General features: G+C 42.4%; 1 protein-coding gene and 1 long non-coding RNA gene across 25 annotated transcripts in view; one reads left to right on the forward strand and one right to left on the reverse strand.

Annotated features, from left to right (window-relative positions):
- The window catches only part of LOC136794991 (uncharacterized), a 263,347-nt gene that overhangs the window by 26,471 nt on the left and 208,937 nt on the right, over positions 1-27,939 (reverse strand). For 2 of the 5 annotated variants that reach the window (XR_010842629.1, XR_010842628.1), the window contains one exon: positions 2,585-7,284. The exons of the other annotated variants lie outside the window; for them this stretch is intronic. This is a non-coding gene — a long non-coding RNA (uncharacterized lncRNA). Of the gene's footprint in view, positions 1-2,584; positions 7,285-27,939 lie in introns of those variants that run through there. 5 annotated transcript variants of the gene reach the window in all.
- Positions 17,059-27,939, forward strand: part of MOBP (myelin associated oligodendrocyte basic protein) — a 43,705-nt gene continuing 32,824 nt past the window's right edge. For 5 of the 20 annotated variants that reach the window (XR_010842616.1, XR_010842615.1, XR_010842614.1 and 2 more), the window contains exons 1-2: positions 17,065-17,176; positions 19,822-19,899. The gene's annotated coding sequence lies outside the window, so the exon portion shown is untranslated. Of the gene's footprint in view, positions 17,177-17,274; positions 17,349-19,821; positions 19,900-27,939 lie in introns of all 20 variants that reach the window. The other 15 variants (XR_010842610.1, XR_010842609.1, XR_010842608.1 and 12 more) reach the window with 8 other exon arrangements.

A 27,939-nucleotide genomic window follows, 5' to 3' on the forward strand; every position in this document is an offset into this window, starting at 1 on the left:
GTCATTCACAGGTGGGCCTGGTCAGGATGATTCCTGTGAGCTAAACAAGGGTATTTTAGCTTAATGCTTCTTACCTACCTGGGAGACAGGGTTCCCAGAGATGGGCCAGAATGTTTAATTTAAGCTTATAGGCAACATCCCTTTACTGATTAACTTGTATAGAGTACAAAGGTTTTTCCCTATTACACAGGGACTAGGGCAAGTAAGGACACTGCAACAACTGCAGATGAGGAAAGAGAACTGTTAAAGTGTGTCCAGTGGGACAAAGGGACTTATTAAGTTGGAGATTCTCATCCTGCACTCCCAAAGATTCCCAGCAATTACCAGGACTATTTCCAAAAGATTGTCCAGATGATTCTGATGCAGGGGGGGTCTATGTAAAAGTTTTTTTTGGAAACACTTCTTTAGAAACCCTAATGGGGTTCCCTCCAGGCTTGTTGTCTAGAGTGCCAGAATCAGGATAAGAGATGGGAGTGGGAGGGGAGAGAGAACAAAAGGGATTTGAGTAGCATATAAGTCATCTGTTGCTATATAACAATCTATCTCAAATCAACAATATTTATTTAGCTCGAGTCCACTGGGCGATTCTTTTCACCTGTGCTAGGCTCAGCCAAACTGCGATGGATTTACTCACATGTCCGGGGTCAGGTGGCCAATGGGCTGGAAGATTCAAAACGGCTTCTCTCTCAGCTGGGTCTTTGGGGGTCCTGGGCCATGTCATCTAGCAGAATAGTCAGGGTTTGCGCACATGGAGGCAGATTCCAGGAGTAACAAGAGACTTTCAAGTTTCCTCTTGCCTCACCTTTGATATCTTCTTCCTGGCCAAAACAAGTCACCTATCCAAGCCCAGCCTCAGGAGGTGAGGGTTCACCAAGATCGTGGATATAGGAAGACATGAGCAAACACGGGGACCGAAGTCTACCCCATGGAGGAATGAGAAGACACAAAAGACAACTAACTATAAAATAAAAATAAATAGGAGGTTCCTGAGATTGAGTGGGGCAGGTGATCTCGACCCTGGCTTCAGAAGGAAAGAGTACCGGCCGAGGCACCTGGAGCCCCGCTCCACTGGAGTGAGGGTTTGGAGGAAGAGCTATGGGAGCCTAAAGTCAGGGAAGCTCCCTCCCCCAGCCCTCCACAGCCTCTAAAACTGGAGCCTGTACTCAAACAGGTCTGGAAGAGCCACAGTAAGACGGGGAACTGGGTCCAGTCTAGGATCTCTTGCTGCTCCCGTGGGCACAGGGCTGAGGCAGCTGGGGCTTCTTGGCTCTCAGCAGGTGCGGCCCCGAACCTGGGAGGCAGCTGAACTCCCTGTGGGCCCGACTCTCCCAGGGATAGTCCAGGGGCCTCTGCCTCCTCCGCCCACCAGACCTGTCCCTCGCTGGCGGCCGCTGCCCGCAGCGGGCCTGGAGAATGCTCAGGAGCTCCCTGGCTCTTGCTCATCTCCTGGTCTCGGTCTTTCTGCGGCTGGCGGGCGGGCGGACGGACTCCCTGCCAGATTCCCTCACTCCAGGTCCTGTCCTGACAGGGCGCCTACTCCCTGACCTCCTCGTTCTGTTTGCCTCAGCTCTCTGGACATAGGCGGGGCATCTCTCTGCAACTATCTGCGACTCCAAGGGCCTCAGCCAATCGCCAACTGCCCCAGGCAATCAACAAGGGCCCCAGCCAATTAACAAGGGCTGCACCCCCCCCCATGGCCCTAGCCAATCAACAACGGCCCTAGCCAATCAACAACAGCTCTAGCTAATCCCCAACGGCCCCAGCCAATTAACAACAGTTCAACCAATCCACAACGGCCCCAACCAAACCCCAAGGCCTGCATCCGGCCCCCAGCGACTCTCAACGACCCTGGATCTTAACCTCATTTTCTGGCGGGGTGGGCGCTGATGCTGAGCGGGCTCCTTAGAGGAGGCAGTGTTTAGGGGGCTGGAAACTGACAAGTGAATACGGTCTTGAGGTTGTCGTGTCGTAAGCTAAGGATAAGGATGGCGTGATATTCTGGAGGAGTGCCTGGAGAAGGTCGTGACTTTGGAAACCTTTCTGGTCACTAGTGTGCGGCTGGTCCTTAGAAGCAGAGGAGCAGGTGAAGAGAGACACCAATGGGTAGGAAAGTAGAGGCTAGCTCCTGAGGCCTCCATGTCCGGAAAGAAGAGGGCTGAGGGGTGCCATCAGATGTGTGATGTAGAAGGAAGTTCTGGGAACAGTGAGGGCAATGGACAAAGTTCTCGGGCAAGTCTGTGACAGGAAGCTGGCCAGGAGACTGTGTGTGACCTAGGTAGAGGAGAGCACGAACTGGGGGCTAGGGATGGCCCTTACAGTGGAGAATGGCCGACTTTTTTTTTTTTATTTTAAAAGTATGAATATCTGTCACAGACCAATCATTCTGATAGGGGTAGGGCTGGGAGGACATCCAGCCAAGGGTGAAGATGGCTGAGTTTAGTAGCTGGCTTATCCCCTGCCCTTAACAGAGATGGGGAGGCAGGGGTAAAGGAAGTTGGGGGTATGCTGGAGAGAAAGGGGTGTGTACAGTTCAATTTGAGAGATGCTTCACTTGTAAACAGAGATACTCTGGGCTCACCCAAGATTCACAGGGAGAGGTCCAGTGTGTGGACAGGGCATCAGAAATGGGCTGGATTCATCAACATAAATGTGGAACCACGGAACTGGATGAGATCTGAGAGAGGTGAGCTCAGAAATTGGTGGACAGCCCCATCCCAGGGCCAGGTGGAGGGAGAGAAACTTCGTCGGAGTCTGAGGAGGTCAGGGGTGAGAAAATGAAGAAAATTCTAAGTAAAGTTGTCTTAAAGGCTGATGAAAAAACCATCAAGTTTGGAACAAACATTTGGCAACACTCATGGAAACTGAAATGTGATCCCACTTTTCTGTATCTACCAGGAAGTAGGAGGCACGTAACAGCAGAGGTGGAGGGGAGGGCAGCAGTCTACTCACACCGGCAACAGGAGTGCATGGTGCAGACTATAAAAAGTCACCTCACTTAAAGCCTTTCTGCTAATTATCATCATGAGAAAGAAATTCTAGAAGTCCTTGATAAACTACTTCTCTCCACTGTAGCCAACTGCTGCCATATGCCCCTCTAGCTTGGCCTGGCACTGGGTACTAGCATTACTGCAGCATCATCTATAATAGAGGAACTTGGGGGAAAACCTTCATGTCCATCCATAGGGGAAAGGCAGAATCATAGATGATATCTACATGTGATGACACAGGACATCCAGCAGTTAAAAGGAATTCACATACCTGTACATCTGAATAGATCCTAAAAACACTGCTGAAAAAGCCAAAAGTGCACGAATATATTCATGTTGACCCCTACTAAGAGGCAGTACCTCACATGTATTAAGGAATAAACATACAAATCTGAATGTGTAATGAAAGGACTGGAGATCCGCCATGTAGCAGTTACTACCGAGGACTTCAGGGCTCTGGGGTTGGGAGTGGTATTAAAGAGGACTTGAACTTGGAGTTTAAAAAAAAGAAAAAAGACAAATATAAGTTACTGGTATAATTAAAAGTGATACAACTGAAAGTAAACAATTTTTTTCTAGGTACTTACGATGAATAATGGTCTAAGCCTCTTACTCCACTGTTTAGAAGTTTAGATCACTGATCCTCCTTTATGTTTTCCTTTGCCTTTATCTTGTGGATAATTGCAAATTCATACCAATCAGGTATTGTGAACAGCAAGCAGAGATGATAAGTTCTGAAATATTTGAAAGCTGGGACTCATTGCACCAAAAGAAATCCATAACAGTATTTTTTATGCTTATTAAATGAGGGTGGAGATATTTTAGATAGTCTGCTAATTTCTGGACTGTTGGATTTTGTAATTATTTTTGTTAACATAATAAAGACCTTTTGGTTCTGGCATGACTAAATGTGCTAGTTAGGATTTTGCTCTGAGTTTTGCAGGCTGGAATCTGGATTGTATAATCAAAGGCAGGTTTTTCATCTGAAAGCATATTGAAATGCTTTGGCTAATAAAGATATCCCTCAATAGGATGTGTTGCATTTTCTTTATCCTGTAACTCAGTATTCTTTACAAGGTTCTCCAGCAAAGCAGCCCCTCTCCTTTAGGCGGGGAGGAAAAGAGGAGCCTGTACTCAAATCTAACAGGGTCTGGGAAAGTAGCCCAAATAAAGAAGAATAGTATTTCTTTAAAAGCTCTTGTTTCTTTTTAAAAATAAGAAAATTTACCCCATAATAAATCTGAGTAAAATTGACACTGCATGCAAATGCATCATTTTATTCCTGAAATCCCAAATACCCCTGGAGTCCTCTTATGCTCCACCGCAATAAACACCGCACGAACATATTCTGGAAACTGTGTGTAGAATCCTAATATTGTTTGAGAATTTACAAAACATACCTTAAACATCTTATTTAAAATCAGGGATAGGAGAAACTTTCTTTTTATGTAACTTCATCTTAAACAATACTAAATAGAGGAGAAGTTTAATGTTTTTTCCCCCAAATTCACTGAATTTGCAGAAAAGATTAGCGGGAGAATTTGAAACAGAAGCAAAATCCTGTGACAATTTGTATTTTTGAAATAACAAATAAACTACCAGCCGAGTTCTTTCCTACAATGCCAATTTGGATTACTGAATATCAACAATAATCACTAATGAATTATCATGTTAGCTATGTAATTACTATTAAATTGGTAGGTGTGATAATAGCATTGTGGTCAATTTAAAAAGTCATAATTTGTTAGAGATACATACAGTACATAGTGCAGATTTGTGGGTGAAATAATATGATGGCTGAGATTTTATTTTAAAACTTCTGACTCACCCCCAGCAAAAAAAAAAAGTGTATGTGGATGGGGGAGAGGGTGAGTGAGGATTAGGTATAAATGAAACAAGAAAGGCAAATGTCTATAGTTACTGAAACTAGGTAAAAAAATACGAAAATTCTGGGCTTTCCTGGTTGCGCAGTGGTTGAGAGTCTGCCTGCCGATGCAGGGGACATGGGTTCGTGCCCCGGTCTGGGAAGATCCCACATGCCGCGGAGCGGCTGGGCCCGTGAGCCATGGCCTGCGCTCCGCAACGGGAGAGGCCACAACAGTGAGAGGCCCCCGTGGCGCGAAAAAAAAAAAAAAGAAAAAAAAATAGAAAATTCCCCTCCTAATCTTGTGTACATTTAAAATTCTTCATAATAAAGACAAACTACCAAGTTATGTTGCACACTGTCATTCACTAAAATTTCCTAAGGAAAAAAATAGAATTAACCAATATCAAATATTTAAATAAAAATACTGACCATAAAATATAGCCTGCACAGTGGGTTTCCTGAAATATTCTGTTTTCAACCAAAGTATTTGTGGGATCTTGGTTTTCGGCCTTGTGGGTGTTTTTTAAAATCAACCACTGCAATTAAATAATATTCAAAATGGTAATAATTTGTGAAGAGATTAGAATCCCACATCATAAAACGATTATGATTGCGACTTGCGGGGCTCAAATCTGTACAAAGGCTGATGGCACTTGTAATTAGAATGCAAAATCACACTTTGTATGATTAACAAAGACACTGCAGATGCACAGAGATGCAACAAGTTCCTTATTTGCAAGCCTGGATGCCAGGCCTTTCAGTGTTCAGTTCTTCCAATCACTGGTTCCAGGAGACCAAGTCTGTAGCCTCACGCGAGGACTTAACTGCTTTACTTGTATCACTGGAATTGGATATGCACTTAATCTCCAAATGGTCAAGCATAAAGTTATTTTCCTTTAATAATCAAAACGAACGTTACATATTTACATACATACATTATATAATTACATATATACTATACTGTATGTATAATTTAGTATATACTGTGTGTATAATCTGTTCATATTATTTTAAAAAAGAGAGTATTTCTTGACGCTAATAAACTAAAACTGAGTGGCCGGGTAACACCTTCATAGGGAGATGTCCTAAGTTTCAGCAACTGTTAATGGACTTGCTAAAGCAGAAGTTGCTAGTAGGAACAAGGCATCTGATTTGGCAGCTAACACTTGGCTAAATCATGCCAGACTTCAGGATGACCTGGGACTAGGTTAGGGTTCCGGATGGGGAAATCTGACTTCCCATACAAGGTAGATACAGACCCCAAGTTCGATGAGGCCCCCCATTATATGAACAAAAAAAGGGCAAGGCTCACGGGAAGACTGCCCTGTGGTCTAGCCTTAGATTGGGTCCCACCAGGAGTAGACCCAGGGACAAGGAGTCTAGTACAAGTAAGTTATTGGGGAGGTGATGGCAGGGGGCCCCCACAAGTAGGGGAACGGGGAAGGGAGACGGAGCTGGGTACCTCACTGAGCAGGCAACTGGGGCTGCAGCCACTGGGAACTGAGAGGCAGCGCAGAACACAAGTATCTCAGCGGAAGGGTGATGGCACAGGGTATTATCAAGTTTCTCGGGTTTAACGATAACTGTGATTTGCTGAAACTTCAAAGACAAGTTTTCAGTGCTCCATTCTTTGAATATTTTACTTAAGGAGTTCTAATTCATTTTGAACAAAACACAACCAAAATTTAAAGTAATTCATTTACGAAAGTGAGTAGGGACACAGTTTGATTTATAAAGTAGTTTTTCAAAGGCTCAAACTTTTCTAAAATCTGATGATAAGCAGCAAATTTCAAATGAAAAATGAGCTAACTTAAAAGGGCAGTCATTTGATCTTCACAGAATGCTCTGTAAATGCACGTCCTGTAGCTGCACCTGTTTAACTGCCATTCTAGGACGCAGTCTTCTTAAAATACTTACTTTTGAAGTGGACACTGATGCTTTTCAGCGGATTTCTCTCTTTTTTGGGGGGTGTGGGAAGATCACTGACATCACACAGAGCCTACAGTAGTATGTAAATTCTTACATACATTTTGTGCAAGTTACAGATTCGTCACCACCTTTCTGGAGAAACCGAGATTCAATGCTTAGTTTTCTATTAAACCTTGGCTTTCATTTATTTGAGCTCTTTGTCATCAAAAACTTTACTGCAAAATGCAAAAACCGCTGCCAAATAGTTAAATAGTTGCATATTTATATCATACAAAGAAATCTAAAAACCACTGTAGCAAAAGCCATCAGACTGCTCTTTGTCACTGTGCATCTGGCTGGTACTCAAGTCTCCCGCAGAGGCAGCAGCTTGGAGTACTTCTCTCACCATCTGAGATAAGTAGGTATTGACTATCCCCAGGTCCTCAAGTCCCAGCTCACTATACTTTTAGCAAGTGTCCTGATGCTGTTCTTGAAAGGGAGGCATTAGTTAAGCTGCTGTTTCTGGAAAGAGTAGAGAAAAGAGAGATAGTTACTGGGGTCATCTTTCAGACTTAAGCACGTCTAAGTGAGAGTTCCTTTCATGGCAGAATCGGATGCACACAGTGGAGGCCTACCAAACTCGTCCTGGCTTATTGCAATGTAGTGATTAAAAATAATATTTTGTTACAAAATAAAAATTTCACACACATGATAAACCAGAAGGGACACAGGGAAAGGAGACACAAACTACTCCTGCCCAGGCCCATGGGATGTTTGCTCACCTGTCAGGCATGTCACCCAGCTACAGCTGCTTGTGAGCCTCGGTGGAGTGAGGAAGGTGCTTTGGCTAACACCTCACCATTTCTGCCAGGCTGCAATCTAGAAAAATCCCATTCCCGAGCCAGTAATAATAAGTACTCCTTATTCCATACATTTTATCACCATCCTCCTGGCAGTGATGACTTTCTGCTGTTTCTGCTGACTCGGCCTGGCCACATCCCGTGTATATAGCCAGGTAGATACAACCTATGATAGACATGTTCCTAAGATAAATGATAACTGGTCCTCAAGTAAGAGGGCTTGCCAGCACCTCTTAGGACAGACATTTGATAAAAAGGACATTTGATTCTTTTCAGGGGTGAAATATTTTAGAAGAAAGAAAATGACACTGTCCCAGAACTTTCAAAGATATCACAGGCACATTTGGTTTGTGGACTTTGTCACACACAGTTCATCCTATATTCAGCTGGTAATTGGAGTGACCATCCGTATCAGCTAATTGGCTTTATCCAAAGGAAAAATAAAACTCCCTGTATCTTTATGAGAGGAGGTTGGGCCGCCATCTTCCTTGCTGATGATATTTCAAGAGTCAGCTCCCAGGTCCCCGGGGAAGACACTCCTGGGCTGGAAAGCTGGCAAGAGACTTAGTGAGCTTTTAAAAGGATTTATATACATTTTGAAGAGACAGAGAAAGAATGTATATTTACATATTTTCTAAAGTAAATGCTCTAAGCAGAATGGGTGGAGAGAGTCCTTTATTTTCAACAAGCAGAATTAAGTCTCTTAAAAAATCTGGGGGCTTCCCTGGTGGCGCAGTGGTTGCGAGTCCGCCTGCCGATGCAGGGGACACGGGTTCGTGCCCTGGTCCGGGAGGATCACACATGCCGTGGAGCGACTGGGCCCGTGAGCCATGGCCGCTGAGCCTGCGCGTCCGGAGCCTGTGCTCCACAACAGTGACAGGCCCGCATACTGCAAAAAAAAAAAAAAAAAAAAAAAATCTGGGACTTCCCTGGCAGTCCAGTGGTTAAGACTCCATGCTTCCACTGCAGAGGGCGCCGGTTTGATCCCTGGTCGGGGAACTAAGATCCCACATGTCACACTGAGGCAAAAAAAAAAAAGTCTTTCTTATTTTTAATTTGTATTTATCCTTACACAAGTAATGTAGGCAGCCTCCTCAAGGAACGCCAGCTGGGAAAGGTAAGGGAATGTTTTCTTCCCTAGAGTCTCCAAAGGAATGGAGAACTCTGGAATGCCTTCCAGAGGCAAATAGATTTGTGTTGCTTTAAACCACTAAGTTTGAGGCACTTTGTTACATTAGGATTAGGAAACTAATAAACTCCTAATCACATGATAAGAAAAGAAATACTATGTATACAGAGTAGATCACTATTATATTTTATATATTTGTAATCTATACTAATATATATATATATATAACACATGCTAACATAGTATATATGAAAATCACTTCAGAAATATATTTGACATTTTTGTGATTGCTAGTGTTTTCATCATTGACTCTGTCTGGTGAAGTAGATCAAGAGTTTTAGGTGAGGTACATTTAATTTAAAAATTGATGTATGAAAGTTATATAACACGAAAAAAATTCGTGTTCTTTTTAACATCTTTATTGGAGTATAATTGCTTTACAATGGTGTGTTAGTTTCTGCTGTATAACAAAGTGAATCAGCTATACGTATACATCTATCCCCATATCCCCTCCCTCTTGCATCTCCCTCCCACCCTCCCTATCCGACCCCTCTAGGTGGACACAAAGCACCGAGCTGATCTCCCTGTGCTACGCGGCAGCTTCCCACTAGCTATCTGTTTTACATTTGGTAGTGTATAGATGTCCATGCCACTCTCTCTGTTTAAGTTTTATAACATGAATATTTATGACACTTAGGAGTCAGTTCCAACCATGTTGCCTCTCTTCCATTCCCCGTGGAGACCAGCTTCTATCACCTAGAAATTGTTTAGCTGCTAGTTACAGAGGCCTCAAATAACTGTGCCTTAATTAAGATGGGGACATATTTTTCACTCTTTTAAAGTGACTTCCAGGGTTAGGCAACCTGGAGATTGTTTGGAGGCTCTGTCTGGCTGTTCCAGGGTCCTCCTTTGTTGTTTTTTGGGGGTGCTTTTTTGTTGTTGTTTTGTTGCTGTGTTGTTGAACTGAGCGGCTTGTGGGATCTTAGTTCCATGACCGGGGACTGAACCGGGCCCTCAGCAGTGAGAGGGCGGAACCCTAACCACTGGACCGCTAGGGAAGTCCCCAAAGTCCCACAAAGTCCTCTTTGTGCTCTGCTGCCTTGGTTTTTATTCCCATGGTTGTAAGATGGCCACTGTGGCTCCATTTGAAATACCTCATGTTACAGGCAGGAGGAGGGGGGAAAAGGGAAGGGGCAAGGGTGCCTGCCAGCTGAGCAAGTCCCCGTAAAGAGCCCCCCGAAGGCCCACCAAGGTGTCTGCTTCCACATCAGGGGACCACCACGGGTGGCAAGGCTGGGATGTGTACGTTCTTTTAACAGCTGAGCACATGGCTGCTCCGATATTAGAGGGGTTCTGTGACAGAGAAGGAAAGGTGGAGGAGGTCTTGGGGGGCAATTAGTGGTTTGTGGTACAGGGTTCCTCCCAGGTAGCCCAGGACATTTCAGATGCTCTGCCCTGCCCTCCAGCTGTCACACCCAGGTGGGACTGATGTGTCTGGATCAAGGGTTTAGAACAATTCCTGTCTGTGAGTTTTTGGGGCTGTTCTCTGTGTTTTTCATACTGCTGCTCTAGGAGGAAACCTAGGGCTCTTCAGAGTCGCTTCAGGGCTTCCACAGATAATACACATTTTTCTAGTAAAAGTAAAGACAACATTGTGTGGCACACCTCTCTCATTTTTGTTTTATATCAGAAATTCTTAAGCATCTCGGTCCAAGGAGCTTTTAGGGTTTCTGTAATTTTTTCACAGCACCCATAGGCCGAAAGAAATCCCTAACAGTTCTTTTTAAGAAACAGTTAGGCCCAAATAACTTCATAAGAATTTATGTTCTAACAGCTAAGCAGCAATTTGAAAAATACACATAAATTGAAAAGAACAGTAATATTTTTATTTTATTCTTAGATAACCACAGTTACCTACTAACAGGCTATGTGCAGGAATCACATTGTGACAATGCCATTCTCATTTCCTGTTCCACATGATTGTCCTGCAGTACTTGCTTTTTATCAAGCAAATATCTAAAAACCCACCTTTATAAAGAATATGACATCATGTAAAAAAACACAGTACAGGGAATTCCCTGGCAGTCCAGTGGTTAGGACTCCGCACTTCCACTGCAGGGGTCTCAGGTTTGATCCCAGGTTGGGGAACTAAGATCCCGAAAGCCACGCCGCGTGGCCAAAAACAAAAAACACCACAGTGCAATGTACTGTTAAAATAGTGAACTGTCTCAAGCTGCTGGTCCATGGGGTGTCGGACAGAGGTCTGTTGAGTTCTTCTTGACATTTTAAATGTTCCATGGCACACTGTGAGCCTGCTGTGCACACCAGGGATTCCTGCAGCGTTTGAGAACCATGGGTTTTATACATAGAAGTGCTCTGTGACGTTGTTACCTGGGATCCTGCAGTGGCCCATCACAGCTTGTTGGCTTGGGAGGAGCAAACCCTGAAGAGAGGGCACACCGCGGAGAGGTGAACAGGATGTGGCCATGAATGCACTCGTGTGCGAATAACATCTTTACTTTACTTTCCAAACAAACTTATTGTACTTTCTAATACAACTCTAAACCTGGACACTCACTCCATTTGCCCTTGTCACTGTGAAGATATGGACAGCACTGTGTGAGAGAGGAAGATGTCACCCAATGACAGGACTCAGACAAAACCAGAGGAGTTAAGTCCCCACCGTTATTTTACTTGGAGTGAATGAGGCTCTTCTTTACAAACAACAGCTGCTTGTGACAAACGTTCAATGTATGGGTCTGACCAAGGACAGAATTTCATTCTGCGATTTCTTTTTATGACATGGAGAGATGTTGCTCTTCTCTTTACTTCAAGTACTGTGTGAAATTCTCTCAGGTGCTGAATGAGTTCAAGGTGCGGTTTGTCAGGCTTCCAGCTCTTACCTCCCTCAAAGTTATGGTGAAATAACTACTGCACACGATCTGTGAGGAGTGATTGAACGTTTTCCCCTCACATAGCACTTTATAAGTAACTGTCCATTTAATTTTTCTTTTTTTTCTTTTGGCAGTGCCGCGGGCTTGCAGGATCCTAGTTCCCTGACCAGGGATCGAACCCGTGCCCCAAGCAGTGGAAGCCTGGAGTCCCAACCACTGGACCACCAGGGAATTCCCAATAATGGTCCATTTAATTCCCTCTCTGGGATTCAGGGCAGACTCAGCCAAATTTACTGGAAATGAAAACCCACTGGTAAGTGGCCTCACCAGGTACTGAACTTTGAGAACAATTTCAATTGGCGGGGACCCTTTTTATTAAAAAAGAAATCTTGCAGAAGTCCGGTCATACTCTTAGTCCTCTTTGAGAGTTCTGCCCAGTGGAATTGATGAGGCAGGCACTGCTGAGAGGAGGGGGAACCTGAGAGGGAGCAGGCGAGGATGGTGGGACGGAGGATTCCCACAGTGAGATGACCTTCTCCCCGAGGAGCGAGCCTGGCACTGGTCCTGTCTCACCCTACGACAGGATGCAGATCTTTCTCACACCAGACCGCACCAGCCGAGAAGCTGAACTTGGCATAAAAGGCATAGAGTCAATGAGAACTTTGGGTAAAAACTTCAGTAAAGGTTATATTAGAAACAGGCTGTTTTCAGTTTAGTCACATGTGTGCTGTCTACACTTTATTATGGATTTCAGATTAACAGGATCAGTAATCAGATTTTTAGTTTGTGAAGGGGCAATACATTAGAGAAGGTAGCTTCTATTATAGAGATCTTACTGTGTTGTGTGTCAGGCAGTGTGATGGGCATTATTATTACTTTAAAAAAATTATTTATTTATCTATTTATTTATGGCTGCTGTTGGGTCTTCGTTGCTGCACGCGGGCTTTCTCTAGTTGCGGCGAGCCGGGGCTACTCTTCGTTGTGGTTCACAGGCTTCTCACTGAGGTGGCTTCTATTGTTGTGAAGCACGGGCTCTAGGCATGTGGGCTTCAGTAGTTGTGGCACACGGTCTCAGTAGTTGTGGCTCGCGGGCTGTAGAGCGCAGGCTCAGTAGTTGTGATGCACGGGCTTAGCTGTTCCACAGCATGTGGGATCTTCCCAGACCTGGGCTCGAACCCGTGTCCCCTGAATTAGCAGGTGGATTCTTAACCACTGTGCCACCAGGGAAGTGCCATTATTACTTTTTTTTTAACAGAGCCTGATAATGAATTCCAATCTATTAACTCAAATGGCGACAGATTACCCAGGATCTGTGTTTTTCTCAAGGCACTTTCATGATGAAGGGGAGCAGAATATAACACTCTAAAATGTGCCACTTTGGCTTGTGAGTTATTTTGATAACATAATGATAGGTGCTTGGCAGCTTGGTAAGCATAGAACTAAAACAAAGATAGTTCTCTTTTTTCAAAGATTATTTCCATTAATAATAATTAACATTATTAATAATTAATATAATAGTTGAGTCCTTCACTTCACTCTTGTCTCTGGATAACTGATATCGGTAGTTAGAATCAAAAGGTTCCGCCACTGCAACATGCTGACATCTGACAAAGACCCTCCTGGACCAACTTTAGTCAGGCCAACTCTGAACCCTCTTCCCAAAGAGGCCTTGACCTTGGGACCTCAATGTCTGTCTTTGTATCACTTAGTTTTAACAAGAATATTGCTAAGTCATCTTAGCAAGAATCCCCCACCCTCAATATCAGATCATTCTCAATATCTGGTCCAATTCCTCATCCCTCACCATCCACCAGATGATGTCTGGTCACCTTGGCCTGATTTCAGCAAGAATCCTATCAAGTCAGTTTAGCTAGAAATCCCCTCCTTACAACTGATATTTCCTCTTACTAATTTTCCATCCACCAACTCCTCCTCCTCCAACCTGCTCCTTGGCTATTAATCCCCACATGTCCATACTGTATTTGGAATTGAGCCCAGTTTTATAGTGAGATCTCTTTTTTCCTATCATAATAGTTCCCGAATAAAATCTGTTTTTAACACTTTAATTACTATTCAGCTTTGGTTTTCTTTAACACATCACAACAATATATTCTTATTCTGAATCTCTCCTTTTGCTAGAATCCTTGCATATTGCTACCCTGTGTCCACCCTTTCCTTTTCTAATGGTAATATTACAAGGGGTAAAATCCCTGGGTTAGGTCCAGAAAGTTGAACAGCAGAAGCATGTCTTCTATAGAGTTGAGTTTTAACACAGCAAGTTGGAAAAAACCCAGTCCCTTAAGTATGGAACATAATGTACATTTACACAGGTCACCACTGGCCAGAACACAATTGTAACTGAGCCCAAGCACAGCAGAAAGAGAGAGCGAGAAAGGGAGGGAGGGAGAGGGAGGGGTGGGCAGAGAGAGAGAGAGATTGGGTGGGGTTGTGGAGCTTGGGAATACACAGAGGCTTTGTCTGAATGGCTGGCAGCTCAGAGGGTGTCTATTCTTCTGATTACCATTGAAAGCTGGGGACTGTATAGCTCAAAATCTGTGAGATCCAGGTCAAAGTCTTAGAGGAGACAGATTTGCTCTCAAAGTGAGAATTGAAGGGCAAAAAATAAAGAAACGTTTTGGTTTTTCTCAGATTTGATCAATTCATTATTATTTACCTTGCAATAATTAAATGGCCTTATAGCTATGTATAAAGGTCATTTTTTTCCCATATTTCTACAGGAAAAATAGGATTGTTATCATTAATCTGAACATCTCTTGGCCTTTTAAATTTTAATAAAAAACAACATTTACAACACATATTTTGGTACATAATTTTGTTAGGTAAACAATTGTCTAATTGTGGATATGAGTTTATGCACATTTAACTTTCTAGGGAGAATATGGAGATGTCCTTCTCTCACCAGTGTCTCTCCTAAGGTAACTTTATTCTGTGGATGATTCACTCACTTTGTACTAACTTTCAGTGATTCCCCCTAACATGATGTTTGCCATACACTCTAACCCCTTTTATGCTTCACTCTCTCTATGTGCTGATATAAACTAGTATTATGTTTCACTGCTACAGTATGGATTTATTTTTAGAGTGATGAAAATGTTACGGAATTAGATAGTGGCGATGCCTCCATAACCCTGTGAATTTATTAAAAGTCTCTAAATTTTACACTGTAAAATTGTGAATATTATGGTATGCAAATTATATCTCAATAAAAAGCAATTACTTTTTTTCTTTGGTGGCAGGTTAACTACATGTGCTTATTTTATCTACTTTTATCTCCCCCCAAATTACTAAAATTATAGTAGTAAAATATTTTTAAAAGGTAAAGAATTAAAAACAATTTTTACTCCCACAGGGGCAGTAGAGAATTTTCAAAAAGGTTTTAACCCATCAGAGAAAAGGAGACACCAAAAGATGAGTGATTATAACACAATTTGGGGAGTAGAAATGAGTGGAGGGCAGTAAATGGCTTGGCCGACTGGAGGAAGTTCCATTTTAAGAGCTGGCAGGGGCCATTCCCGAGAAAAGCATGTCAAAAGGGTGTGTCAAAAGACCAAGTGTCTACAGGCTTGGGGGACCAGGTATAGTGGAAAGCAGGATAAGGTGTGGGGAAGGTGCACATTCTGAACAAATTTCCAACTTCACTGCACAGCTTGCCCTAGATCCTGGAAGTTTATTATGGAGAAATTTCTAGACTCAGAAACTGTTGAGAGCAGTGTGATGGGCAGGGCTTACAAAAGGGAACATCCACAAACTCATGTGGGTCCCTTGCCCATCCTGATCACAGAATATCAGTAGTAAGATATTCAAACTCCTCCACCTTCCCTACCCTGCCAGGCTGGAAAATGGATTGCTCCTTCTTGAAGAAACTGAATGACCCCAGGGGAAAATCTTCCAGCTACTTGGATTTTGAGGTCTGCCCATGTGAAGGCCAGCATGGCTGCCCAGTTCACCACTCATCAACAAGCCCCGGGCTTGTACTTGGAGTCATAGTCCCGTGACCATCCAGTGTTCAGGACCACCAGAGCCCATGCTCTGAACCACTTCACTCCACCTAGCCCTCAAGCACATCCACGGCAGCACAGGCAAAGTCCTGGCTTCATCGTAGGAGTGAATCAGCCAGCACACATTTATAACTCATTAACTTGCTACTCAGAGAAAGATGTTAGTGTACAATGAGATTTCTACTGGCTGTTTGTAGTCTCATTGGATTGCCTTTTCAAGGTTCCCTGGGTGATTCTTTTTTGCATACAATGAGACGAGAGCCTAAAAGGAAGCTTGATGGCAATGTTGGCATTTTTACCTCACCATCAAGCAAGGCGTTCTGGGAATTCAAGAGGCAAGGCTGCTGTTAGTTGGATTAGTTTCAGAAGTGTCCTTCTGTCTTTCAAATCATTAGCGTGTAGTTCTGCATATACAAAATGAAGTTTTGCAGAAGAACAGGGTTATAGGACCCATGAAATTTAACAGAGGCACAGAGCTGTAGGACTCAATAGTGTGATCCCCAAATTTTAGGACAATGATAAGAAAATGCAAATGTCTAAGACTGCAGCCAAAATTATCATGTTAATTGAATGAGATTCATCATTTACAGAAATCATGTACCAAAAGAGGTGATTTTTAAAAAGTTTTCATATATTTGAATGCAAAGGGTAATTGTCACAGAATCTTCCAAATCCAATCTCAATTGTGACTAGACTGAGGTAGTCTTGTTATGAGGGTATGTGTATATGAGGGTAGGCATGTGTGAATGTTAGTCTTGGGGGCATGTGTATGTAGGTGTGTTAGCGAGGGGAGTGTGGATGGGTATTTAATCTGCATAGAGTATGGAAACAGAAGTCTAAAAACAGAGATTTGTCAGTGTGACTCCAACTCTGTTCATGGTTTGTGGGTTCAGCATGTGGTGTGTGGCGTGCCGTATAGCATGGTGGGGTGAGATGGTTGCTGTGGTGGTGTGGCTCATTGGTGGAAGGGTGTGTGGTTTGCTGGGGTGAGTTGGTGTGGACTGAGCCTTAATGAGGGGCTTGACATGGGGTGTTAATTATGTGGGCTGTGGGAGGTGGAAGACCAGAATATGCGACTGTGTGTGGGGATAGCGTGTAGATATGGTGTGTGTGCGTGTAGATATGGTGTGTGTGTGTGTGTGTGTGATACAGTTGTAGCTTAGCTTAGCTTTTGTTTAGATTTTCTTTTGCCCTTTGTTTTTGTCTTTGTTTTTGTCTTTGTTTGGCCTTTGTTTTGTCTTTGTTTCATTCTTTGTTTAAACTTTCTTTGGCTTTTGTTTGGTCTTTCTTTAGCCTTTTGTTTAAACTTTGTGTGGCCTTTTTGTAGTCTTTGTGCAGCTTTTGTTTTCAAGTGGATCTTGGCTGAGAACTCATCAAAAACACCTTGTGTAATGAAAACCCCGGATATATAATCTGTCCCTATATATTCTGCATGCATTGAGGTAGCCTCAACCCCCACAGGGACCTGGTGCAGATGACGTGGAACCTGTTTCACACAACTGCTACTTGAAGGTAAGGTGATGCCACTGGTTTTCATCTCACTTCATGTTCTGCTTCATCTTCAGGTGGCAAGTGCACATTTTTGTATGGGCTGTTTCTTTAAATCCCAGGGGAAACGAGGTAACAACAGTCAAGATTGGGAGAAGATAGAAGAATGGAGGAGATAAGCACAGAGGACACCAAGGTTATTCCACTGCGGGCAGAGGGCCTTCCTGGAAGGTTCTGGCTAGTGTTCGGGATTGTCTGAGACTCAGGAGAGTCTCCAAACCGTAATCCAAGTTCTCCTGTGTTTAAAGTCTCATGTTACTAGAGCTAGATCAATAGCATTTACTGGCTATTTTTTTTTCCCCCTATTTCTTCTTTTATTGCTTGTCATAATTTGAAAAAGAGTTTTTCTTCTTATGTAGGAAGAGCTTCTTTCCTCATACAGCTGGGTTTATGTGTGGGGAGTACTAGTGGAACAACAAAGCCAAAATCTTGCTAGAATTTTGCTCCCTATAGACTAGCAGCCTTCAATGGAAGGACACTAATGCTTTGTCTTGTACAGAATTTCCTGAAAATCACAGAGTTTTTCAATGTTGTGGTTGACAGAAAAAGGAATGAAAAGATTATGTGTCAGGGGAATAAAGTAATGAACCTGGCTAGAATACTAGGAGGAAAATGGGGGAAAGTATTTTGAATGCTTTGTGAATAAAACAGGAGAGAGAACAGACCGCCGTCAGATGTGCAGCTATGCCATTTTACGTTCATCTAGAAAAACAGGAGAATGCCTTGGTGGGTGGATTTTAAAATTGTTTCGATTTACAAAAAAATTACCAACAGTACAAAAATTTCAGATGTACCCCCATCAGCCAAATGGTGACATTTTACCATATGTGCTTTATCACTCTCTCTTTGTATACACATTTATATATTTTTTTCTGAGACTTTTGAGACTATATTACAGACATGATCCAAATCAGAAAATTAACATTGAGAAAATGGTGTCGTCTAATCCACAGACATCTAGATTTCATCAATCGTCCCAGGAGTTGATCCGGGATCACCCATCACCTTTAGTTGTCACGTCTCTTTAATCTCCCTTAATCTGGAAGAGTCCTGAGACAGTCATTCTCCTTCATGATCTTGACCGTTTTGAAGAGTATAGGCCCATTATTTTATTAAATGCCCTCAATTTGGGTTTCATCTGATGTCTTCTCATGATTAGGTCAGGATTATGCAGTTTTGGAAGGAATAGGCTTGCATTTTAGATCATACATAGCCAAATTCATTCTTGAAGCTTGAATTGTACAGTTTTTAACTCGAGGTCTTATTCATCTAATGGTAACTAGGATTTTAAACGAGTACCTAAAATCTTACAAGAAAATACAAAAAAATTAAAAATCCAGAGCTTTTACATGTAATTCTCAAGTATTCACCAGAAATGTATAGGTGTTGTCTTTGAATTATAAATGGTACTTACAATGATATGTATATGAACTTGATAGGCATGTAGTGAAGTATTTATCAAGATTCTTCATGTGTGTTGGATTCATGTCTACTGCTCTATGAGTATTCATTTCATCAATGTGATCATTCTTTTCTAAGTAAAAGCATCTGCTAAAAACAGAGTTCAATAAAGAGCTGTCCTGATTAGCAACTTTGGGTTCACTGACGTTTAGCATGTTGACAGGGTATCTGGTAGAGGAAGAACTTTCATTTTGCTTGTTTGTAAGTGGGAAAACTTCTGTCTGGAGGTATCTGGCAGCTATCATTCCAGAAGTGGAGACTTTGATTTCCTAGCAGACTTCCTTTGTTTGGGGAGCATTACTAAACTGCATTCCTTAGATAAGCAAATATAAAGCATCCATTTTTTTTTTTAATCGGAGAAAACTTTGAAGTCATCATAAATCTGAATGTGGGGCAATTGATTAAACTTGATATACGATCTCTGTGGTCAAGTGAATGTATTATGGTTTTAACAGAACTGTTCCCTGGATGAGGTAGATAACTATTTTCTTTCCTAAACATGGAGTTAGATTAGAAGTTTGGGGTTCTGCACGTGTGCAATTTAATTTGAGGAACTCAGCTTTTGGGAGATGTAGCATTACCTATTATGATTGCTTTATCTGGGCCATAGAAGTCACTCTGGAGGTTGAGGAAGTATTTTGACTTAAAGGGTTATGCATTCCCATGATGAACATTTTCCTATATCTTCCTATCTTGCAATTTTATTGTATGCTGAACACGGTAGATAGTAGAGGTTCTGGATTATGCTAAATTACTGGAGGATCATTTATCCTGTCCAGGCTTGGTTTTAGGCCTTGTTAGGGCAGACTTACTTCATCTTTGCTCTTTCTCCTAGGCATATAAGACCCCTTTGTTTAAACAACACTTCCAAGATCTGAGATGTATTAAGAAAGAAGGGACAGATGGTATGAATAGTCACATAAATCTCCGTAGTGCATGAGAAACCAATATTGATATTTTCTAGAAGTTCTCAATTTGATGCCTTGTCAAAGCGGATCCTTCATTGAGTTTATAGTGCAAAAACTACATCATGATCCTTCCTAGGGTTTTGAGTGTGAAGCTTGGTGATTAAGACACTTGATTTAACTACAACCTCAGTAATCAAAACACTAAATTAACCAGAACACATTCTACTGTTTCAATTTTAGGGAAAAAAGAAGCCAATGATACCAAGAAAAGCTCATAACAGAGATCTATTCACCAGATGTGTATGGATGAAAATACAGGTACAAATGAATCTCTTATACTCTTTTGGATCAGCATCTAAACTCCGGTATAATGATTACTAGTATTCAGAATGTCAAAGTAGAATGTAGAATCAGCAAAAGACAGAGCAATCGAACTTTCAATAAGAGTTACACACTTTAAAAAACTATTCCAGGTGTCTTACAGTATTCTAGGTTTGGGGTATAGAAATATGAGAAAAACACTTCCTTGCATCAATCGGAGGGACTGTGACCCAAGCCACTATTTGTCCACCTTTGACGAACCCATGTACCACAGTGTGTAGTGAAATGGAAAAGGAGACTTCATCCCCTGCAGCCTCAAACTCTCCTCAGGAGATTCCTACCATCTCATTATTTTAACTGAATCCAGCCAGTCTTCTGAGAACAAGGCTTCATCTGTCAGCCTGACAAGTGAGGGCCATTTTACACTCCAAGTAGCTCCAGATCTGAGAGTGGGGCAGTGTTCTCCCCATTGCCACGTTCAGGCCACTGCTCCTTCACTCTCTAGTTATTCCTCCATAATTTGAAGTTTGTGCTCCATTCCCCGTGTCAGTCTGCATCTGACTTCCCAGTCACTCCTCCTCTTTCACTGATAATTTCGTAACCAGACTCCATACTCCCCCACTCCCTCTCCACTTCAGCTCCATCCATCGACTTAGATGACTTTAGTGTCCATGTGACTAAACTATCACTACTCCAGTGAATTATCCACTCTGTCTCATCCATTCACTGTCGTGCTGTGGAACTTAGCAATACTCGAAACTACTCGCTCTCTGAATCAAACAGTGCAAACATCTAGCATCTCATTCACAACCTTCTTTTTTTCAACTTTATTTGTTAAGTGCCCCACTACGACTATTCTTTCACTAGGTGCTTCTGATTGACTTGCCCCTTCACCTCCCCATCCATTTATGAATCCATTCACCCATCCATTCATCAATCACTCATTTCTACCTTTTATTTTCTTCCTATTATGAATAGATGCTAGGATTTATCACTTCAATTTTTCTCCTGCAAATTCTCTGGCAAACTCCAATCCTAGATGAACCTATATGTCTTCTCCATGTCTCCACCCAGGCTGCTAAGGACATCTGGAGAAAAACACAATGAAGCAGATTGGTACCACTGCAAATTAATGATCAGTGACCTCAACTAGGCCATCAAAAATACCTGGTACCTTGGTCTAAAAATTTCTGCAAAATCTCTTTTAAGCCCATTCTATTCTTCTTAAATCTCCAACTCTCTCTTTCTCAGCTGATAACCTCGCCTCTGTTTCACCGGAAAAATGGAAGCTATTAGATGGGAACTTCATACAGCCAGTGTTTTCCCTCTTCCAACAAAAGCCAACACTTCTACATGTGCTCTGAACTCCATCTCCTCAGGTTTCACTCAAGAACACTAATTATTTTACCTCTTTCTTATTTTATTTCAATCTCTTCCTTTCTATTAGACCCTTTTCCATCAGCACTTATGCATGCTCTCATCTGTCTCATTACAACAAAAAAATAAATCAACAAATGAACAAATCACTGTTCCCCACCTCCCCCCGCCCCCAAAAAAGCCCCCTGGAAACCACAGGCTTCTCTATCTTCCACCAATCTCCTCCCCTTTACTCTCAAATTTCTGGCCTGAAGTTGCCTATAGTTTCTCTTTCCAATTCCTCAGCCCCTTTTCCCTCCACAAGCTGTCTAATCTAACTTGTTTCAACCACTCCATGGAGACAATTCTTGCCAAATTCACCAAATATTTCCATATCACTTAAGCTAATGTACTTTTTATAGTCTTCATATCACATCACCTCTCAGAATCATTCTACAACTTTGACCGCTCCCTATGTTGAAATAATCTTTCCTCTGGCTTCTACGATACCTCATGCTCCAGTTTCCCTCCCTCCTTCCTCTCTGATTCTTCTCTTTTTTCTTTGCCAATCACTGTTCCTCCACCTAAACTGCAAATGTGGGCGTGCCCCAGGATATAGTTATACAGTCTTCTCATTCCACGTTCTGCCACCTGGGCAATCCCTTCCATCCCCACGCCTTCAACTGCCACCTATACTCCAACAAATTTCGAATTCTATCTCCTGCCCACACTTCTTTGAACTCTCCACTTGATGTCTCTATCTAGATGCCCCTCAAACGCCTCAATTCGAATGCATCTGAAACTGAACTCATGATTTAGCCTCTTCCTTCAAAGCTTCTCCTCTGGTGGATGCTTCCACCACCGATGTAGTTGCTCAAACTATATACCTTGGAGTCACCTTTGACGACTCTTGCTTCTTTGAGAAGGTGAATGATTTCAATAAAATATGGTAAATACAAATTACAAAATGGAACAAAGATAAGTGGCATTTCATCAAACTGAGGAAGTCTACCAGCGTCACTGCTATCGGCTGACTCAGACGGTGGCCTTGGACACAAAATTTGGGAAAAGGTGTGGTTGACAATCAGTGCTTATGTCAGCTCATCTCTAGCCTGGTCTCTTTGTCTCCCTGAGACTGATGCCCTTGGAAAACACAAAGGCAGAACCCATGGCAGATTAGAAGCTTTCACCGTACAATAGCTGTCAGTGGAGCAATGAATCAGTCCATCAGGTAATTTAGGTTCTCTTCTTTAGCCCCCGCTCCTATGACTGTAGGCCAAATTAACATTTAGGTTTTTCTATAAGACAATGCAAATCTGGAAGATTGATTTCCTTCTCCATCATTCAGGAAGGGATTATAAGAGAGAGGATTTGTGTAACCTACATATGTGGGCATTCCAGAATCCCATCATTTTCACAGAGAAAGAGAAACCTATTATCCTTATTTCTTACATCACAAACACTGGAATAAGAAAGACAAATAACTTAATTTTTCGCACCTTGAAAAAATAACAAAATAATAAGACGGTCGGTCTCTGTAGAGAGATCATTTTATGTTAAAACCTTAATTCTTGGGCTTCCCTGGTGGCGCAGTGGTTGAGAATCTGCCTGCCAATGCAGGGGACACGGGTTCGAGCCCTAGTCTGGGAAGATCCCACATGCCGCGGAGGAACTGGGCCCGTGAGCCACAACTACTGAGCCTGTGCGTCTGGAGCCTGTGCTCCGCAACAAGAGAGGCCGTGATAGTGAGAGGCCCGCGCATCGCGATGAAGAGGGGCCCCCACTCGCTGCAACTAGAAAAAGCCCTCGCACAGAAACGAAGACCCAACACAGCCATAAATTAATTAACTAATTAATTAATTAAAAAACAAAACAAGGGCTTCCCTGGTGGCGCAGTGGTTGAGAATCCGCCTGCAGATGCAGGAGACACGGGTTCGTGCCCTGGTCCGGGAAGATCCCACATGCCGTGGAGCGACTGGGCCCGTGAGCCATGGCCGCTGGGCCTGCGCGTCCGGAGCCTGTGCTCCGCAATGGGAGAGGCCACAGCAGTGAGAGGCCCGCGTACCGCAAAAAAAAAAAAAAAAAAAACAAAACAAAAAACCTTAATTCTTAGAATAGCCCTGCTGGGAATCTGACAAAAGCAGCTTGAGTCCTACATGACATCCCAGGGGTCAGAAGCACCTGGGAATTTTAAAGACACTTTCAAATCAATCACGCTTAACACTCATTCATCGAGTAGAAGGAGCAGCAGAACCCTGAGGATTCAGACAGAAATCCTTCCCTCCAAGAGTTCAAACTCAGGTCACAGACCTACAGCCAATTATTATAACATAGTGGGATGTGTTCACCAACAGAAGTATGTACAAATTATAGCCCAGAGGAGGGGTGGATCCTTTGACGAGGTTAGACCTTAGCTGGGTGGTTCAGAATGAATAGGAGTTTACTACACAACCATGATGGGGAAAAGGCATTCCAGGAAAAGGGAACAGTATGTTCAGGGGCATATCTTTTGATCATGGAATGATGCTTCTGTCCTAAAGCAGTTGCGGGGGGCGGGGGGAGGTGGGAGACAAAGGGCAAAGGTGGACAGGGACCAAATCATGGGGAGTCTTATGTGCCATATTATTAACTTTGCTCTGTAACTGGAGAGAGTCTCTGTGGTTTTGTGTAGGGAATGGATAGATGAGGAGACAGACTCATGCTTTTGGTTCCTTCTCCTGGACTCTCTTGTCCCCTATCTGTAGAAAAGTATGGGATTATTCATTCACCTACAATCCTAGTGTAAGTTCTCTTGATAAGCTAAAACCATGTATTTTGAAATTTTAGATGTAAGAAAATGAAGAACATTGTGTTATTAAAATTCCATTCAGAAAATTACTGTACTTCTTACATGTTTATTGAGCTCCGCTATAATAAGGTTGCTATAATAAGCAAGGTTTTCACTCCTAAAACATTTTCTAAATATATTATCTTTGTGCTAAGGATACCAACCTTGGGTCACACTTGTTCCCTTCCCTACAATAGCCGGGGGTTAGGCAGAGTTTGTTCAATCAGGAAGGGCTTTTGCAAGGGTCTGTGAGATAGTTATCTGTGCGCAGTGTGGTCCTTGGACCACTTTAATTTGTCTTTATCACCTGGAAACAAAGCAAAGCAATGAGGTCTTTGTTTCGTCTTGCCAAATGAGTTGCCAACTTCAACTTCTTATGCTATTGTTTTTTCATAGCTTCAGCAGCTCCCCAAATCAGTGCTGAAGCTTGGCAAGATGACACTCTCTGTGGAAAAGCACTCTTATTCAAAATAAATATCTGTATGAGTGAAGCTTTCCATTACCGGGGGTGGGGGTGGGGGTGGGGGAACTGGTTTCCCAACAAGAATCTACCGTGCAACATTCAATTAGTAGTAAACAATTTGGTTGCCAAGGAGACAAATGAATAAATGAGTACAAATGGATAAAGCCATCCTTAGAGACATCCTGTGGACCAATCAACATGGAAGCCATTGTCTTTTACTGTGTAAATCTACTCTCAGGGGAAAGCATTAGCCCCTGACCTGAGAGAGAATTAACAAGGTTTAAGAAGCTATTCAAGATCTCTAAGAGAGGTGGTGAATGTGGAATGAATTTGCTCCTCAGTGATAGTGGTTTTCACAGCAGAGGATTTGGGGCTGTGCAGCCTTTGGTAGGATGTGGTAGGGCTAGGTGAAAGAAGCCCGGGCCTGCAGTGGAACTTTTGAAGCCCCAGTGTTTTATTCCAGAAACAGCTCCTCGACAAAGCACCCAAGTGCATTCCTCACCTGCAGGAAGCGTGCCCTCTGGCAGCCAGGGACAGGGCCTTGAGCACTGAATGCACCAGCCCCTGTGCCCCTCCCTGCGCTCTGATCGGCTGCCTTTCCCCCTCCTTCAACAACGTATCCCCTCACCCCCTTTTCAGGCCAGTCAGAAGGGGCGTGGCTTGACTTTCCCTTGCTGCTCTTGTCTCTTTCCTTGAGTCCTACAGAATTAAACGTATTTGTATATGATTACTAGTTTTTAAAGATTCGTCTCTTTCTAGTATTTGCCCATTAAAAAAGTTGTAGTTTGTTTTTCTTAAACATTCTGATTATTAAAACTTTATACTTTTATGTATTTGTACATTTTCTTCTGTACTGGCACAGGTCTTTTAACTTGTAACCACAGTGGTATCTTTTATTCTATAAAATCATAATCTTTGTTTTGCTTCCCTCCTCTTCACATGTGCTGAGTTAGAAGCTGCATACTGTCAGGATTAGGAATACAGACTAGCCTACCTTGGTTGGAATCCTGGGGCTCCCATGTTCTAGCTCTGTGTCCTTGGGTGGGTTATCTGATTTCTCTGTATCTCAGCTTACTCATTTGCAAAGCGGGGCTATTGTGAGGTCGTGAGAATTGAGTTAAATACATAAAGCCCTTGAATAGTGTTTGGCTTCCATCTCATGACATGTGTTTGCTATCATTTTTCTTGTTGTGGTCTTTTGTCTACTTCATTTTGTCTCCCTTTTGAGTAGTTAAACAATTTTCCATTAAAAAAAAATGCCCCCTCTGTTATGAACCATGCTTCTATACATATGTGGGTCTGTTTCTGGGCTCTCTATTCTGTTCCACTGATTTATTGGTCTATTCTCAAGCCAATACTCTTCTGTCTTAATTAGTATAGTTTATGATGAGCGTTGACACTTGGTAGGACAAAACCCTATTCTTATTCAAAATGGTCTTGGCTCATGTTGGTCCTTTATACTTCCATAAGAACCATGAAATCATCTTCTTAAATTACATGAAAATCTGATATATTTATTGGAATTGCATTAAATTTATAGATTTATTAAGAGATAGCAAACTTAGGATATTGGCTATTTCCTTTGTAGCCTTCAAAAGGATTTGCAAATTTCTTCATGAAAGTCTTGCATTTCTTTTATCAGATATACTTCTACCTGTAGGTGTCCTATGGTTTTGTAGTCAGTGTGAATGGCTTCTTTTACTTTTACATTTTCAAATTGCATCCTCTTGACCTACAGAAATGATTTTGATTTTGGCGTATTGATCTTGGGTCCAGAAATCTCATTGGACTTTCATTAAGTTCTAACAGCTTGTGGAGTCTCACAGTTTTTTGTTTTATTTTGTATTTTGTACTGGTTAGGATTTCGGGTGCCGTGTTGAAGAGTGGTAATGACAGCATACTTCTTGGGGTGTCTGATTTGGATGAAAAAGTTTCTAAGATTTCACCAGCAGTAAGCTGTCATTGTGGATATTTTGGTAGCTAGCTCCTTATAATGTTAAGGACATCTCTTTCCCTTACCACTATGCTAAGGGTATTTATCAAGAATGGGAATTGAATTTTTTCCCCACAAGAATTTACACACATTAATTACCGCTTTATTTCTGGGAATCTAAAGATTTTTGTTGCTACTGTGAATAAAATTTTTTCTAGTTATTCTTTTCCCTTTCCTTTCTCCCTGGCTGTTCTCTTGTGTTCCCTTGGCTGTAAATCTCATCTGTATGTCAAATACACTTAAATTTATTTCTCATCCTCTCTCTCTCTCGAAATCTCCTGACCCATGTGGCCAATTACTTCCTTTCACAGCTGTTTGGAGGCTTCATAAGTTTCTTAAACTGAACTTGCCTCAGACTAAATATTTGACTCTTTCCTTTCCCCATCCCTAAACCTGTTCCCATCTTAGCAAAATGATGCATCATGTACCTTAATTTCTCTTGGAGAAATCCTGTTTGTCCTTCCTTCCTGCCTACGTTCAATCTATCTGCATGTCCTGTTCATTGCTGGGGTTCCTTTCCTTCCCACTCTGTACTCTGACCTTCAGCAATTTTGAGGAGCTGAGAGGACACCTGGACCAGAATAGAAGGCTGCTGGGTAGGGGCCCTGATGACTGGTGGCTTTGGTGGGTCAAGCAGTAACATGTGTCATTCATGCCAAGGGGCTGGTGAGACCAGACAAGGTACCTATGGCAGAGTCCAGCAGAGAAGGACACCACAAAGACCAGCCACTCCTTGCTTCATTGCCACGAGGACTCTTGGCTTCCCCATACTCTTTTCCACCTTGAGAAGGAATAGAGGGAGGTAAGGGATAGTCCTGATAAGGAGCTGAACTTTAACTGACTACTTATTAGCAAGAGACAGCTTATGCCAGAAACAATCAAGGCAGTATGAATTCAGAGGTTCTCCTGCCCTGTCCCTTCTCCTTTCTTGTAGTATTGTATCAATTATACAATTACAGAGCAATGAAAAAGTTATGTGATTTTTTTTGGTACAACTGAGCTGAATTTTAATAAAACTGAAATTTCTTGCTTTATTAACTTAAATTTTTTTTCCCAAGTATATATTAAACCACCTCTTCCTTAATTCGTGTAACGTATTAAGAGATCTTGGGACTGATCACTGTCCTCCTTTGGAGTTTTGATCTCTGAAGCCGGAATATTGTTCTCACAGAGGGTTCAGGCCCTAGGTAGTCAGTTGCCTCCTGTCCTTCCCATGTTGAGTTCTCTAATCACAAGACAAGGGCAGCCTTTGCTCATGGTTCTGAGGGATCTGATTGACAAGAATTGGAGAAGTGTACTGTCTTCCAAATACTGACCTGCATCCACCCTTCACTTGGTAGAGCCTGTACCCATTTCCATGTCTGACTTCCTGTAACCCCATGGAGATGTGGCATGGCA

This window comes from Kogia breviceps, chromosome 10, assembly GCF_026419965.1.
Source record: "Kogia breviceps isolate mKogBre1 chromosome 10, mKogBre1 haplotype 1, whole genome shotgun sequence".
NCBI lineage: Eukaryota > Metazoa > Chordata > Mammalia > Artiodactyla > Physeteridae > Kogia > Kogia breviceps.